Source organism: Macaca thibetana, chromosome 16 (assembly GCF_024542745.1).
Source record: "Macaca thibetana thibetana isolate TM-01 chromosome 16, ASM2454274v1, whole genome shotgun sequence".
In the NCBI taxonomy this organism is placed as follows: Eukaryota; Metazoa; Chordata; class Mammalia; order Primates; family Cercopithecidae; genus Macaca; species Macaca thibetana.
The window spans coordinates 54616364-54633687 of NC_065593.1; the positions used below are offsets into that span (position 1 = coordinate 54616364).

General features: G+C 46.4%; 1 protein-coding gene across 1 annotated transcript in view; it reads right to left on the reverse strand.

Annotated features, from left to right (window-relative positions):
• LOC126938312 (translation initiation factor IF-2-like) overlaps positions 1 to 17324 on the reverse strand; it is a 32573-nt gene that overhangs the window by 12586 nt on the left and 2663 nt on the right. The gene's annotated exons all lie outside the window — the stretch shown is intronic.

A 17324-nucleotide genomic window follows, 5' to 3' on the forward strand; every position in this document is an offset into this window, starting at 1 on the left:
GCTGGGATTATAGGCATGAGCCACTGCGCCCAGCCTCTGTTTCTTTTAAAAATCATTTCAATAGATTTTTGGGGAGCAGGTGGTGTTTAGTTACATGGATACATTCTTTAGTGGTGATTTCCGAGATTTTGGTGCACCCACCACCCAAGGTTGTACACTGTACCCATTGTGTAGTATTTCATCCCTCGCCCCCTTCCAGTCTTCCCCTAGAGTCCCCAAGGTCCATTGTTCATTCTTATGCCTTTGTGTTCTCTTATAAGTGAGAACATATGTTTGATTTTCCATTCCTGAGTTACTTCACTTAGAATAATCGTCTCCAATTCTATCCAGGTTGTTGCAAAGGCCATGATTTTGTTTCTCTCTCTCTCTCTTTTTTTTTTTTTTTGAGACAGAGTTTCACTCTTGTTGCCCAGGCTGGAGGGCAATGGTGCGATCTCGGCTCACAGCAACCTCCGCCTCCCGGGTTCAAGCGATTCTTCTGCCTCAGCCTCCCGAGTAGCTGGGATTACAAGCATGTGCCACCATGCCCAGATAATTTTGTGTTTTTAGTAGAGATGGGGTTTCTCCATGTTTGTCAGGCTTATCTCGAACTCCTGACCTCAGGTGATCCACCCTCCTCAACCTCCGAAAGTTCTGGGATTACAGGCTTGAGCCACCGCGCCTGGCAGGATTATGTTCCTTTTTATGGCTAAGTAGTATTCCAGGGTGTGTGTGTATGTGTGTGTGTGTGTGTGTGTGTACAACATTTTCTTTAGCCACTCATTGATAGGCATTTGGGCTAGTTCCATTATTTTTGCAGTTGCGAATTGTGCTGCTATAAACATGTGTGTGCAAGTCTCTTTTTCTTTTTTTTTTTTTTTTTTTTTTTTTTTTTTTTTTGAGACGGAGTCTCGCTCTGCCGCCCAGGCTGGAGTGCAGTGGCCGGATCTCAGCTCACTGCAAGCTCTGCCTCCCGGGTTCCCGCCATTCTCCTGCCTCAGCCTCCCCAGTAGCTGGGACTACAGGCGCCCGCCACCTCGCCCGGCTAGTTTTTTGTATTTTTAGTAGAGACGGGGTTTCACCATGTTAGCCAGGATGGTCTCGATCTCCCGACCTCGTGATCCGCCCGTCTCGGCCTCCCAAAGTGCTGGGATTACAGGCTTGAGCCACCGCGCCCGGCCCTCTTTTTCATATAATGACTTATTTTCCTCTGGGTAGATACCCAGTAGGGGGATTGCTGGATCAAATGGTATATCTACTTTTAGTTTTTTAAGGAATCTCCTGGCCAGGTGCGGTGGCTCATGCCTGTAATCCCAGCACTTTGGGAGCCCGAGGTGGGCGGATCACGAGGTCAGGCGATTGAGACCATCCTGGCTAACATGGTGAAAACCCCGTCTCTGCTAAAAATACAAAAAATTAGCTGGGTGTGGTGGCAGGCGCCTGTAGTCCCAGCTGCTCGGGAGGCTGAGGCAGGAGAATGGCGTGAACCCGGGAGGTGGAGCTTGCAGTGAGCCAAGATCATGTCACTGCACTCCAGCCTGGGCGACAGCGTAAGACTCCATCTCAAAAAAAAAAAAAAAAAAAAAAAAAAAAAAAAAGGAATCTCCATACTGCTTTCCATAGTGGTTATACTAGTTTACATTTCCACCAGCAGTATAAAAGTGTTCCCTTTTTACTACATCCATGCCTACATCTATTATTTTTTGATTTTTAAATTATGGCCATTCTTGCAGGAGTAAGGTGGTATCACATTGTGGTTTTGATTTGCATTTGCCTGATAACTAGTGATGCTGAACATTTTTTCATATGTTTGTCGGCTATTTGTATATCTTCTTTTGAGAATTGTCTATCTATTCATGTCCTTAGCCCACTTTTTGATGGGACTGTTTGTTTTTTTTCTTGTCGTTTTGTTTGAGTTCCTTGCAGATTTTGGATATTAGTCCTTTGTCAGATGCATAGTTTGAGAAGAATTTCTCTCACTCTGTGGGTTGTCTATTTACTCTGCTGATTATTTCTTTTGCTGTGCAGAAGCTTTTTAATTTAATTAAGTCCCATCTATTTATCTTTGTTTTTGTTGCATTTTCCTTTGGGTTCTTGGTGATGATATCTTTGCTGAAGCCAATGTTTAGAAGGGTTTTTCAAATGTTATATTCTAGAATTTTTGTGGCTTCAGGTCTTAGATTTAAGCGTTTGATCCATCTTGAGTTGATTTTTGTATAAGGTGAGAGATAAGAATCCAGTTTCATTCTTCTACATATGCCTTGCCAATTATCCCAACCACCATTTGTTGAATAGGGTGGCCTTTTCCCACTTTATGTTTTTGTTTGAGTTGTTAAAAATCAGTTGGCTGTAAGTATTTGGATTTATTTCTGGGTTTTCTATTCTGTTCCATTGGTCTATGTGCCTGTTTTTATACCAGTACCATGCTGTTTTGGTGACTATGGCTTTATAATATAGTTTGAAGTTAGGTAATGTGATGCCTCCAGATTGGTTCTTTTTGCTTAGCATTGCTTTGGCTATGCAGGCTCTGTTTTGGTTCCACGTGATTTTTTTTTTTTTTTTTTTTTTTTTTTTTTTTTGAGATGGAGTCTCATTCTGTCGCCAGGCTGGAGTGCAGTGGCATGATCTTGGCTCACTGCAACCTCTGCCTCCCAGGTTCAAGTGATTCTCCTACCTCAGCCTCCTAAGTAGCTGTGACTACAGGCATGTGCCACCATGCCCGGCTAATTTTTGCATTTTTAGTAGAGACGGGGTTTCACCATGTTGGCCAGGATTGTCTCAATCTATTGACCTTGTGATCTGCCTGCCTCCGCCTCCCGAAGTACTAGGATTACAGGTGTGAGCCACTGCACCAGGACCCACATGAATTTTAGGATTGTCTTTTCTAGTTCTGTGAATAATGATGACGGTATTTTGATGGGAATTGCCTTGGAGTTTTGGATTCCTTTTGGCAGTATGGTCATTTTCACAATATTGATTCTACCCATCCATGAGCATGGGATGTGTTTCCATTTGTTTGTGTTGTCTGTGATTTCTTTCAGCAGTGTTTTGTAGTTTTCCTTATGGAGGTCTTTCACCTCTTTGGTTAGGTATATTCCTAAGTATTTTGTTATTATTTTTTGCATCTATTGTAAAAAAGGTTAGATTCTTGATTTGATTCTCAGTTTGGTCATTGTTGGTATATAGCAGTGCTACTGATTTGTGCAGATTTTGTATCCTGAAAGTTTACTGAATTTGTTTATCAAATCTAGGAGTTTTTTGGATGAATCTTTAGAGTTTTCTAGGTATATGATCATATGATTGGTGAACAGTGACAGTTTGACTTCCTCTTTACCAATTTGGATGCCCTTTCTTTCTTTCTCTTGTCTGATTGCTCTGGGTGGGACTGCCATTTTCTTGACCTTGGATATGTCACTAAGCCTCTCAGCACCCTAGTCTCCGCATCTTAATGAAATAATGGAACTAGTAACACCAACCTAGATGTATTGCCATGAGGATGAAACTAACGAGACCTTTCACAGGCCCAGCGCCTGGTGTTCAGTGGGTCTTCGATAGTTGTTCCTTCTGTTAACGTTCATTAAACACCTACTGTGTACCAGATGCCAGGCTGTGCTCCCCTAGCCCCAAGAATGTACCTAGGTTTTCTAGGGGGCCCCCTTAGTCCACTCTCTCCTCTCAGCTCAGCAGCTCTAGGCAGCTGTGAGTCCCAGTCTATTTGGCTGCAGATTGGATGAGTCCTCACCTGCCCTAGTTTGTTTGTTTATTTGTTTTTTTGAGATGGAGTCTTGCTCTGTCGCTCAGACTGAAGCGCAGCGGCATGATCTTGGCTCACTGCAACCTCTGCCTCCCGGGTTCCAGTGATTCACCTGCCTCAGCCTCTCAAGTAGCTGGGATTACAGGCGCCTGCTACCACTTCTGGCTAATTTTTTATTTTTAGTACAGACGGGGTTTTACCATTTTGGCCAGGCTGGTCTTGAACTACCGACCTCAAATGATCCACCTGCCTCGGCCTCCCAAAGTGCTGGGATTACAGGAATGAGTCACTGCACCCGGCCTGTTTATTTTTTGAGACAATATCTCACTCTGTCACCCAGGCTGGAGTGCAGTGGTGTGATCACGATCATGGCTCACTGCAGCCTTGAGCTCCTAGGCTCAAGCGATCTTCCTACCTCAGCCTCTTGAGTAGCTAGGACGACAGGCACAGGCACACACCACCATGCCTTGCTAATTTTTAAATTTCTATAGAGACAGGGTCTCACTGTGTTGCCCAGGCTCATCTTGAACTCCTGGGCTCAAGTGATTCTTCTGCCTTGGGCTGCCAAAGCACTAAGATTACAGGCGGGAGCCACTGCAGCCAGTCCCCATCTGCACTTTTTGTGAGACTTAGGGCCTTGAAAGAAATGACTACATTTTCTTCTTCTGGCTGGGTTATCAGAGCTGGTTTGGACAGACTGACAGACCAATAAAGGTGACAGTTGTGGTTTGTAGCCTCTCAGCTCAGCCAGACACAGTCAGAGTGTGAGAAGTGACCAAATGTCTCCTTGGCAGACTATTTCAAAGATTAAGACACTTAATCTAAGATTAAGATTTGGAGGCTAGGTGTGGTGGCTCATGCCTGTAATCCTAGCACTTTGGAGGCTGAGGTGGGAGGATCACTTGAGCCTAGGAGTTGGAGACCAGCCTGGGCAACATAGGGAGAATCTGTTTCTACAAACAATTAAAAAAAAAATTAGCTGGGCATGGTGGTGCATGCCTGTAGCTCCAGCACCTCAGGAGGCTGTGGCAGGAGGATTACCTAAGCCCAGGAGGTAGAGCCTGTAGTGAGCCATGATTTTGTCACTGCACTCCAACCTGGGCAATGGAGCAAGACTCTGCCTCAAAATAAATAAATAAATAGGCCAGGCACAGTGGCTCACAACTGTAATCCCAGCACTTTGGGAGGCCGAGGCGGGTGGATCACGAGGTCAGGAGATCGAGACCATCCTGGCTAACACGGTGAAAACCCGTCTCTACTAAAAATACAAAAAATTTAGCTGGGCTTGGTGGTGGGCACCTGTAGTCCCAGCTACTTGGGAGGCTGAGGCAGGAGAATGACGTGAACCCGGGAGGCAGAGCTTGCAGTGAGCTGAGATCGCGCCACTGCACTCCAGCCTGGGTGACAGAGTGAGACTTCGTCTCAAAAATAAATGAATAAATAAATAAGTAAAAATATAAAGATTTGTTGTTAACCAAGAAGCTCCTCCTGGCCTCTCTCAGCTGTCCCCTCAGAGACACCATGAAAAGCAAGAGGGCCAGCCTGGGTTTGAATCCTGGCTCTGCCACTTTCTAAGTGGGTGACTTGAGTTACTTCATCATTAGCAGCCTTAGTGGCCACTAATGTAAAATGAAACTAGAATAATCTCTAGTTCACAGGGTTGCTGTTTGTATCTCATCCTTTGGATTCTCTCTTCCCAGACTCAGTGATCACCCTCAAACTCAGCCCTTGAATTTTTTGTTTTTTTGAGACAGGGTCTGGCTCTGTTGGCCAGGCAGTGCAGTGGCACAATCATGGCTCACTTCAGCCTCTACCTGCCTGGCTCAAGCAATCCTCCTGTCTCAGCCTCCTCAGTAGCTGGGACTACAGGTGTGCACCACTACACCCGGCTAATTTTTAAACTTTTTTTTTTTTTTTTTTGAGATGGAATGTCACTCTGTCGCCCAGGCTGGAGTGTATTTGTGCGATCTTGGCTCACTGCAACCTCCGCCTCCCCGATTCAAGCAATTCTCCTGCCTCAGCCTCCTGAGTAGCTGGCACTACAGGCAAACGGCACCACACCTGGCTAATTTTTGTATTTTTAGTAGAGATGGGGTTTCACCATATTGGTTAGGCTGGTCTTGAACTCCTGACCTCATGATCTGCCTGCCTCGGCTTCCCAAACTGTTGGGACTACAGGTGTGAGCCACCGTGCCCAACCTTTTTAAACATTTTTTGTAGAGACAGGGTTTCACCATGTGTTTACCACCAGGCCAGGCTATTTTTATTTTAATTTTTTATAGAGACAGGGTCTCACTGTGTTGCTCAGGCTGTCCTCATACTCATAGGCTCAAGTAATTCTGAGTAACTGGGACTTTGGGTTTGTGCTACCATGCCCAGCTAATTTTTTTTTTTTTTTTTTTTTTTTTTTTTTTTTTTTTTTTTTAATTTTTAGTAGAGACAAGGTCTTGCTATGTTGCTCAGGCTGGTCTCTAACTCCTGGACTCAAGCCATTCTCCCACCTCAGCCTCCCAAAGTGCTGGGATTACAGGTGTGAGCCACCACAACTGGCCAGTCCTTTAGTCTTTAGCCCTTCTCCTTTGACCTCAGAACTGACTATTGCCAAGTTTGTCCTACAGATACCTTCCCTCCAAGCTATTGCTGCATCTTCATCATCCTCATCTTCACTTCCATTTTTAGGGCACTATGTGCTAAGGACTTTATACATGGCTTTTTTTGTTTGTTTTAGAGATGGAGTCTTGTTCTGTAGCCCAGACTGGAGTGTAGTGGCGCGATCTCAGTTCACTGCAACCTCCACCTCCTGGGTTCAAGCGATTCTCCTTCCTCAGTCTCCTGAGTAGCTGGGACCACAGGTGCCCGCCAACACGCCTGGCTAATTTTTGTATTTTTAGTAGAGACAGGGTTTCACCATGTTGACCAGGCTGGTTTCGAACTCCTGACCTCCGGTGATCTGCCCGTCTCAGGCTCCCCAAGTGCTGGGATTACAGGCATGAGCCATAGCACTCGGGCTATATAAGGTATTTTTGATGTTCTGTTGTAGATACTTTCTAATTTCTGTTAGGAGTTCTTTAAGCTACAAATTTTAATTAATTAATTAATTAATTAATTAATTTTGAGACAGGGTCTTTGTGGTCCAGGCTGGAGTGTAGTGGTTTGATCATGAATCACTGCAGCCTTTAACTCCTGGGCTCAAGCAATCCTCCCACCTCTGTTTCCTGAGTAGCTGGGACTACAGGTATTCGCCACCATGCCAGGCTATTTTTATTTTTAATTTTTTTATAGAGACAGGGTCTTACTATGTTGCCCAGGCTGGTCTCAAACTCCTGCGCTCAAGTGAGTCTCCTGCCTCAGCCTCTGAAAGTGCTGGGATTACAGGCATTAGCCACTGGGTGCAGCCCCATGAATTATTTAGAATTGCATTTTGACTTTTTTTTTTGAGACAGAGTCTCACACTGTCACCCGGGCTGGTGTGTAGTGGCGCAATCTTGGCTCTCTGCAACCTCCGCCTCTCGGGTTCAAGCGACTCTCCTGCCTCAGCCTCACGAGTAGCTAGGATTACAGGCACCTGCCGTCACGCCCGGCTAATTTTTGTATTTTTTAGCAGCGATGAGGTTTCACTATGTTGGCCAGGCTGGTCTTGAACTCCTGACCTCGTGATCCACCCTCCTCGGCCTCCCAAAGTGCTGGGATTACAGGTGTGAGCCACTGAGCCTGGTGCATTTTGACATTTAAAAATGCATGGGATTGTTTATTTTTAAAAATTATTGATTTCTAATTTAATTCTATTGCTGTTAGAGAATGTGGTCTATATGATATTTTGAGCTGATGGAGACTGCTTTATGATCTGATATGTGGTCATTTTTGTAAATGGTCCATCTGTGTCTGAAAGTAAAAGTGTGTTCACCAATTGTTTGAACTGGAGTATTTAAAATACTCTATTAGATTATGCTTGCTGATTGCGTTGCTCAAATCTTTTAAATCCTCACTGAATTTTTTGTCTGCTTGATGTACCAATTCCAGAGGGAGGTGATTTAACTCTTCCATTGGTGGATTTGTCTATGTTTCCCAGTATTTCCGTTTTATGATTTTTGAAGCTATGTTATTAGGTACATACATATAGCTTATTGATAGATTGAGGTAAGCAAGTATCCTTACCATCTCTCTCTGCTGGGTGGATGTTTTTTCCATTACTGTCGCAGAATATCACCTTTTGGGCACCCTTGACTTTTTTTTTCTTTCTTTAAAAAATTTTTTGTTTTTGAGACAGTGTCTTGCTCTGTCACCCAGGCTGGAGTGTGGCGGCATGATCTTGGCTCACTGCAGCCTCTGCCTTCTGGGCTTATGTGATCCTCCCACCTCAGTCTCCTGAGTAGCTGGGACTACAGGTATGTACCATCATGCCTGGCTAATTTTAAGTATTTTTTATAGAGATGGTGTCTCACCATGTTGCCCAGGCTGTTCTTGAACTCTTGGACTCAAGCGATCCTTCTGCCCCAGCCTCTCAAAGTGCTGGAATTACAGGCTTAATCTACCATGCCTGGTCCACTCTTGACTTTTTTGAAGGGCACATTATCTCTGATTTAATCTCCTCCTCTTTATGAGGCCCCAGGCTTTGTTTGTTCCTTTCTGGATTTGTGCCTCAGAGGAGTCTTGTTTTCTTGCCAGCTCAGCCTTGCATTGAAAACAACACACACGTCTGGGTGCAGTGGCTCATGCCTGTAATCCCAGCACTTTGGGAGGCCGAGGTGGGTGGATCAGTTGAGGTCAGGAGTTCGAGACCAGCCTGGCCAACATGGTAAAACCCCGTCTGTACTAAAAATATAAAAATTTTAAAAAATAAAAAATAAAAAATAATATAAAAATATAAAAATTAGCCAGGCATGGTAGTGCGCGCCTGTAGTCCCAGCTACTCAAGTCTCAGGAGGCTGAAGCCAGAGAATTGCTTGAACCTGGGAGGTGGAGGTTGCAGTGAGCCAAGATCACAACACTGCACTCCAGCCTGGGCAACACAGCAAAAGAACAAATGACAGAAAGAAAGAAAAAGAAAGAGAGAGAGAGAGGAGGGAGGGAGGGAAGGAAGGCAGGAAGGAGAGGGAGGGAAGGAAGGAGAGGGAGGGAAGGAAGGAAGGAAAGAAGGAAAGAAAGGAAGGAAAGAAGGAAAGGAAGGAAGGAGACCCACATACATTTTATTTTTTATCTAGCATTTCTAGCTGTTTTGTACCACAAGAGTTTTTCTGAACATATATAGTCCACCTTATTGCTGGAAATAAGTCTCTGCTAAGTGCTTTACATAAAATTTTATTTAATATTCAAAACAATTCAATAAAATCCTGCCGCCATTTTTTTTTTTTTTTTTTTTTTTCAAAGAAGAAAACGCAGGCTCAGGGAGTTTATGACTGGATTCAGATCCTAGTTCTGACACTTACCAGCGATATGACCTTGAATAAGTCAGTCACTCCAGAGACGCTGAGCTCAGTGAGCACAGTGGCAAGCCCTGCCCTGCCGGGATGCTGTTTGCCTTAAAGTAACACGTAGAACGCCTCAGTGTCTGGCACTTCATTGGTACTCAGAAGACGTCAGTGATGACTGCTGTCTAAAGGGAAGGTGTATGTATCTGGGACATGTAGCCTGTACTCTCTTTACTGGGAAGCATTGACAAGGACGGGTCAGTAACTGACTGAATTACCTGGAGGACTGTAAAAGACACAGATCCCTGGCCGTACTCCCCCCAGATTCTGATTGTGATGCATGGCCGGCTTTGGGAGCCTGTGTCACTGGGGTGAGGCTCATGTGGTCTTCAGTGGTCCACTCTCTGGGGCTGTCCTCTAGTGAGTTACATAGACAGGATAGCTTTGGGCAGGGTACAGTGGCTCACACCTATAATCCCAGCACTTTGGGAGGCCGAGGTGGGCAGATCACAGGTCAGGAGTTGGAGATCATCTTGGCCAATATGGTGAAACTCCGTCTCTACTAAAAAAATAAAAAATTAGCCGGGCATGGTGACTATAATCCCAGCTACTCGGCGCCTGTAATCCCAGCTACTCGGGAGGCTGAGGCGGGAGAATTGCCTTAACCCGGGAGGCAGAGGTTGCAGTGAGCCGAGAATGTGCCACTGCACTCCAACCTGGGGACAGAGCAAGGCTTCATCTTCAAAAAAACAAAAAAGAAATGATAACGTAGGCTGGGCGCGGTGGCTCAAGCCTGTAATCCCAGCACTTTGGGAGGCCGAGACGGGCGGATCACGAGGTCAGGAGATCGAGACCATCCTGGCTAACACGGTGAAACCCCGTCTCTACTTAAAAAAATACAAAAAAACTAGCCGGGCAAGGTGGCGAGCGCCTGTAGTCCCAGCTACTCGGGAGGCTGAGGCAGGAGAATGGCGTAAACCCAGGAGGCGGAGCTTGCAGTGAGCTGAGATCCGGCCACTGCACGCCAGCCTGGGCGACAGAGCGAGACTCCGTCTCAAAAAAACAAAACAAAACAAAACAAAAAAAAAAACAAATGATAACGTAGTGACTATCACGAGTTGCCAAGAAGAGGGAGGGAGCAGCCCTCATGGTTAGATAGCAAGCAATTTGCTTTCATTTTAATTAATTTTTTTTTTTTTTTTTTTTTGAGAGGGAGTCTCCCTCTGCCACCCAGGCTGGAGTGCAGTGGTGCAATTTCGGCTCATGCAACCTTTGCCTCCCGGGTTCAAGTGATTCCTCTGCCTCAGCCTTTCTAGTCGCTGGGACTACAGGCACACACCGCCACACCCAGATAATTTTTGTATTTTTAGTAGAGACGGGGCTTCACCATGTTGGCCAGGCTTGTCTCGAACTCATGGCCTCAAGTGACCTGCCCTCCTCAGGCTCCCAAAGTGTTGGGATTACAGGTATGAGCCTTGTGCCCAGCCACCTTTTCATTTTTGAGACAGAGTCTCACTGTGTTGCACAGGCAGGAGTGCAGTGACGTGATCTTGGCTCTCTGCAGCCTTGACTTCCCTGGCTCAAGCGACTTTCCCATGTCAGCCTCCTAAGTAGCTGGGACTACAGGAGCGTGTCACTATATATGGCCATTTATTTATTTGTTTATTTATTTATTTATTTGAGACGGAGTCTCGCTCTGTCGCCTAGGCTGGAGTGTAGTGGCGTGATCTTGGCTCACTGTAGCCTCCACCTCCCTGGCTCAAGCGATTCTCCTGTCTCAGCCTCCGAAGTAGATGGGATTACAGGCACCCACCACCATGCCCAGTTAATTTTTGTATTTTCAGTAGAGATGGGGTTTCACCATGTTGGATAGGCTGGTCTTAGACTCCTGACCTCAGGTGATCTGCCTGCCTCAGCTTCCCAAAGTGCTGGGATTACAGGTGTGAGCCACCGCACCCGGCTTATGGCTAATTTGTAAACTTTTTATAGAAACGAGGTCACTATATTGCCCAGGCTGGCCTCTAACTCCTGGGGTAAAGGGATCCTCCTACCTCAACCTCCCAAAGTACTGGGATTACGGGCATGAGCCACTGCACCTGACTTTAACTTTTTGAATAGGTAATATATGTACATGTTTCAACAATCAAAATGAAATATAAAGAAATTCACTGGAAAGTTCTGTTCCCACCCCTGTCCTTGCCTACCTCCGCCCCCCAGCCACAGGTTTCCCCCAGCTCCCTATAGGTCACCACTGATACTACTTTCCCTATGCAAATTCAAGCAAATATAAACATCTGCTTTTATTTCCACCTCCTTTTCATTCATTGGCTATGATACTACCACTGTGCAAAGCTCTTTTCTTTTCTTTCTTTTATTTTTTTGAGACAGGGTCTCACTCTGTCACTCCTACTGTCTCACTCTGTCACCCCTGCTGGAGTGCAGTGGTGTGATCATGGCTCACTGCATCCTCGACTTCCCCAGCTCAAGAGCCCTCCAACCTTAGCCTCCTGAGTAGCTGGGACCACAGGCGTGCACTACCACATCCAACTAATTTTTGTATTTTGTGTAGAGGTGTGGTTTCACCAAGTTGTTCAGGCTGGTCTCAAATTTCTGCAAGTGATCTGTCCCCCTTGGCCTCCCGAAGTAGTTTTAGTAGAGACAAGGTTTCCCATGTTGGCCAGGCTCATCTCAAACTCCTGACTTCAGTTAATCCACCCGCCTCGGCCTCCCAAAGTGCTGGTATTACAGGCATAAGCCACCACGCCCAGCCTCCTCTACCTGCCTTTCTTTCAAAAAAGATGACATACTATATATACTGTTCTGAACCACATTTTGTGCTATTTTTTTTATTTTTATTTTTTTTAGATGGAGTTTTGCTCTTGTTGCCCAGGCTGAAGTGCAATGGCGCAATCTTGGCTCACTGCAACCTCTGCCTCCCGGGTTCAAGTGATTCTTCTGCCTCAGCCTCCTGAGTAGCTGGGATTATGGGCATGCACCACCACACCCGGCTAATTTTGTATTTTTAGTAGAGACAGGGTTTTTCTATGTTGGTCAGGCTGGTCCTGAACTCCCAACCTCAGGTGATCCACCGTCCTTGGCCTCCCAAAGTGCTGGGATTAGGGTGTAAGCCACCATGCCTGGACTTTTTTTTTTTTTTTTTTTTTTTTTTTTTTTATTTTATTTTTTTTTTGAGACGGAGTCTCGCTCTGCCGCCCAGGCCGGATCTCAGCTCACTGCAAGCTCCGCCTCCCGGGTTCACGCCATTCTCCTGCCTCAGCCTCCCGAGTAGTTGGGACTACAGGCGCCCGCCACCGCGCCCGGCTAGTTTTTTTGTATTTTTTAGTAGAGACGGGGTTTCACCGTGTTAGCCAGGATGGTCTCGATCTCCTGACCTCGTGATCCGCCCGTCTCGGCCTCCCAAAGTGCTGGGATTACAGGCTTGAGCCACCGCGCCCGGCCTTTTTTTCTTTTTTTTAAGATGGGGTCTTGCTCTGTCACACAGGCTGAGTGTGGTGGTACAATCACAGCTTACTGTAGCCTCAACTTCCCTGGCTCAAGCAATCCTCCCACCTCAGCTTCCTGAATAGCTGGGACTACGTTCATATACCACCATGCTGTCTTTTTTTTTTTTTTTACTTGCTGTAGGGACAGAAGTCTTATTATGTTGACCAGGCTGGTCTTGAACCCCTAGACTCAAGTGATCCTCTTGCCTCGGCCTCTCATCTTAGCTCCCAAAGTGCTGGGATTATTGGAGTGAGCCACTGTACTCAGCCTATACCACATTTTTGTTTCAAAATATATCCTGAAGATCTTTCCATTTTTCTTGGCATCCTTATTTTATTTTATTTTATTTTTTACAGCTGCATAGTTTTCCATTGTGGGGCTATATCAAAATTTATTGAACCCTTCACTGTCCAATATAGTAGCCACACATGGCTACTTAAATTGAAATTAATTAAAATTAAGTAAAATTTATTTATTTCCTCAGTTGAACTAGCTACAGCTTGAATACTCAGTAGCTATGAGTGGCCAGTGGCTGCCATATTGGACAGGGCAGATAGAGACCATTTTCATTATTGCAGAAAGTTCTATTGGACAGTGGTTTAACTGATCCCCTAAAGCTGGACACCTACTTTGTCTCCAGTTCTCATGCAACTTGGGGATGATGGGCCCATTCCTGGAATACAGCAGATCTGGGTGAAAGCTGCACTGGGCGTTCCGGGCCTTCAACCTCAGACCTTGCAACCTGGGAGGCTCCTGAAAGAGGAAGGCTTTTGGATTTGGGGCAGAGACTTGACCAGGGTCTGGAAGAGAGAGTGGCCCTAAAGAGCAGGCCTCCTCAGAGGTTGCAGTGACCCGAGATCACGCCACTGCACTCCAGCCTGGGTGATAGAGCGAGACTCTGTCTCAAAAAAAAAAAAAAAAAAGAAAAGAAAAGAAAAAAAGAGCAGGCCTCCTGCTCAAACCTCAAACCTAACCCCTCCCTCTGGGCCTGCCAAAATGCAGCTCTGTTTCTTTCACTCAATATTTAGCAGATACTCCTCGAGTAACTCCCAAGGATGTTGTCAAGTCCTTCACTGGGGATGTAGGTATGAGAAAGACACAGTCCCTGACTTGGAGAAACCCGCGGCCCAAAGAAAAAGACAGATAATCACCTGCTCTGTGACCAGGAATTTTAGAGTCATCACCTAAGATCAAAAGGCCTGATAGGCCAGGTATGGTGGCTCACGCCTGTAAGCCCAGTACTTTGGGAGGCTGAGGCGGGCGGATCATGAGGTCAGGAGATCGAGACCATCCTGGCTAACACGGTGAAACCCCGTGTCTACTAAAAATACAAAAAAAAAATTAGTCAGGCGTGGTGGCGGGTGCCTGTAGTCCCAGCTACTCAGGAGGCTGAGGCAGGAGAATGGCATGAACCCGGGAGGTGGAGCTTGCAGTGAGCTGAGATCGCACCACTGCAATCCAGCCTGGGCGACACAGCGAGACTCTGTCTCAAAAAAAAAAAAAAAAAAAAAAAAGACCTGATAATAACCTGTTTGTGAGGATTTGGGGAAACAGGTGATCTCATTCGTTGTTGGGGGTTGTAAATTGGTACAAAATTTTTGGAGGGCAATTCTGTGAAAACCTATAAAACATTTAAGAGCACATAATCTTTGACCCAGAATTGTCATACTTATAAATTTATTTTACACACACATATGTCTACGAATATATGTACTAAGATATTTCCTGCAATTAGCATTGTTTGTAGTAATAAAAGGCGGACACACATAAATATCCACTAGGAGGGGAATGGTGAGTAAATTGTGACACACCATATGATGGAAAACTATGTTGACTATCTACAGGCAGGTATATTATTATATGAAAATAGCAGGTGCTGAACAGTGTAGAGTTTGTGCTATCATTTGTGTCACACACACACGCACACACACACACACAGCATATGCTCCAAATATCTCTGCAAAAATACATTAGAACTGTTAAGAGGCTGGGTGCAGTGACTCACACCTGTAATCCCAGCACTTTGGGAGGCTGAGGCAGGTGGATCACTTGAGGTCAGGAGTTCAATACCAGCCTGGCCAACATGATGAAACCCCGTCTCTACTAAAAATACAAAAATTAGCTGGACATGGTGGTGCATGCACCTGTAGTCCCAGCTACTCAGGAAGCTGAGGCAGGAGAATTGCTTGAACCCAGGAGGCAGAGGTCGCAGTGAACTGAGATCATGCCACTGCACTCTAGCCTGGGCAACAGAGTGAGAATCCATTTCAAAAAAAAAAAAAAAAGACAAACTGTTAAGAGTGGTTGCCTCTGGGGAGGGAATGGGCAACAGGGAGGTTGACTGGCAAGATACTTTTCTTTTCCTTTCTTTTCCTTCCTTTCTCTTCCTTTCTCTCGTCATTTCTCTCTTTCTTTCTTACAGAGTCTTGCTCTGTTGCCCAGGCTAGAGTGCAGTGGCGCGATCTTGGCTCACGGCAACCTCTGCCTCCCAGGTTCAAGTGATTCTCCTGCCTCAAACTCCCAAGTACCTGGGATTACAGGCACCTGCCACTACACCCAGCTAATTTTTGTATTTTTATTAGAGATGGGGTTTCAGCATGTTGGCCAGGCTGGTCTCAAACTCCTGACCTCAAATGATCCACCCACCTCAACCTCCCAGAGTGTTGAGATTACAGGGGTGAGCCATCGCACTTGGCCAGGAGAGACTTTACTTTCTTTGCACATGCTTTTGCACTTTGTTTCTCTTTTGAACTGTGTAATAAGCTTTTTCCTTTTTTTTTTTTTTTTTGAGGCAGGGTCTCGCTCTGTTGCCCAGGCTAGAGTGGAGTGCAGTGATGCGATCTTGGCTCACTGCAGCCTTGACCTCCCAGGCTCAAACAATCCCCCCACCTTAGCCTCCTGAGTAGCTGGGACTACATGTGCGCACAATCATGCTCAGCTGTTTTTTCTATTTTTTGTATTTTTTGTGGAGATGGGGTCTCACCAAGTTGCTCAGGCTGGTCTTGAACTCCCGGGTTTTAGCAATCTTTCCTCCTCAGCCTCCCAAAGTGCTGGGATTACAGGTGTGAGCCACCGTGCCTGGCCCTTTTTTCCTTTTTTTTTTTCCCCCTCGAGACGGAGTCTTGCTCTGTCGCCCAGGTGCGAGTGCAATGGCGCCGTCTCGGCTCACTGCAACCTCTGCCTCCTGGGTTCAAGCGATTCTCCTGCCTCAGCCTCCTGAGTAGCTAGGATTACAGGCACGCGTCACCACACCCGGCTAATTTTTTGTATTTTTAGTACAGATGGGGTTTCACCATATTGGCCACGCTGGTCTCAAACCCCTGACCTCATGATCTGCCCGCCTCGGCCTCCCAAAGTGCTAGGATTACAGGCGTGAGCCACCGCGCCCGGCCCCTTTTTCCCTTTTTTTTTTTTTTTTTTTTTTTGAGACGGAGTCTCGCTCTGTCGCCCAGGCTGGAGCGCAGTGGCGCCATCTCAGCTCACTGCAACCTCCTTCGCCTCCCGGGTTCAAGTGATTCTCCTGCCTCAGCCTCCTGAGTAGCTGGGACTACAGGCGCGTGCCACCACGCCTGGCTAATTTTTTTGGTATTTTTAGTAGAGACGAGGTTTCACCGTGTTAGACAGGATGGTCTCGATCTCCTGACCTCGTGATCTGCCCGCCTTGGCCTCCCAAAGTGCTGGGATTACAGGCATGAGCCACCTTGCCCGGCTCCTCGGCTCCTCGTTTTCCGTTTTTAAGGAGGCTCCTACGGAGTAATGGTGAAGGGGAGAGAAGAGATGCCTGGGGAAACCTTCTCAATTACCTGGGTTCTGAATATCCCCAGTGACTGCACAATACCTCCACTGAAGGTGACAACAGTCCAGAAATGTCGCTTCTGCGGTGAATCCATCCATCGCCGCTGGAAGCCTTGCCCTGTCTTGGCTGTCATGCCGTCTGTGGCCAGCAGAGGGTAGCACAGATCCACCAATGTGTTAGTCCCAAGCTTCAGTCATCCCTTCTAGGATTTCCTCCTCAGTGGGCCAAGATGGGAAAGATACCTTCTGCCAAGCCAATGAAATTTACTACGTAATAATTGATTCCATCTTCTCATTTTTTTTGTAACTTACAGTTCTGATCGGCATGAGAGAGACAGAGAGAGAATGTAGGCTTGCAGAAACAATAATTTTCCACAGAAGAGGTGTTACTTAGCCCAGCTTTATTTCCACCAGGCCTTGGGTGAAAAGTGGCTGGCAATGGCTTGAGAAGCCCCAAGGATTGAGGATACAGTCTGGTAACTACTGCATTAGTGGCTCCCCGCCTGGCTTGGGTTTCCAGCTGCAGGGCACGCTCCTACCCTTCTCTTTTCCTCTCACAGAAGTAGTTTTGGGCAAGACGAAGCATGAACAGCTGGTCCCATAGGATGACTTGAAGCAGCCACTCTCCTAGAGGGGTTAAACGTCTGTCCCTCGCCAGGCGCGGTGGCTCAAGCCTGTAATCCCAGCACTTTGGGAGGCCGAGACGGGAGGATCACGAGGTCAGGAGATCGAGACCATCCTGGCTAACACGGTGAAACCCCGTCTCTACTAAAAAATACAAAAAACTAGCCGGGCGAGGTGGCGGGCACCTGTAGTCCCAGCTACTCGGGAGGCTGAGGCAGGAGAATGGCGTAAACCTGGGAAGCAGAGCTTGCAGTGAGCTG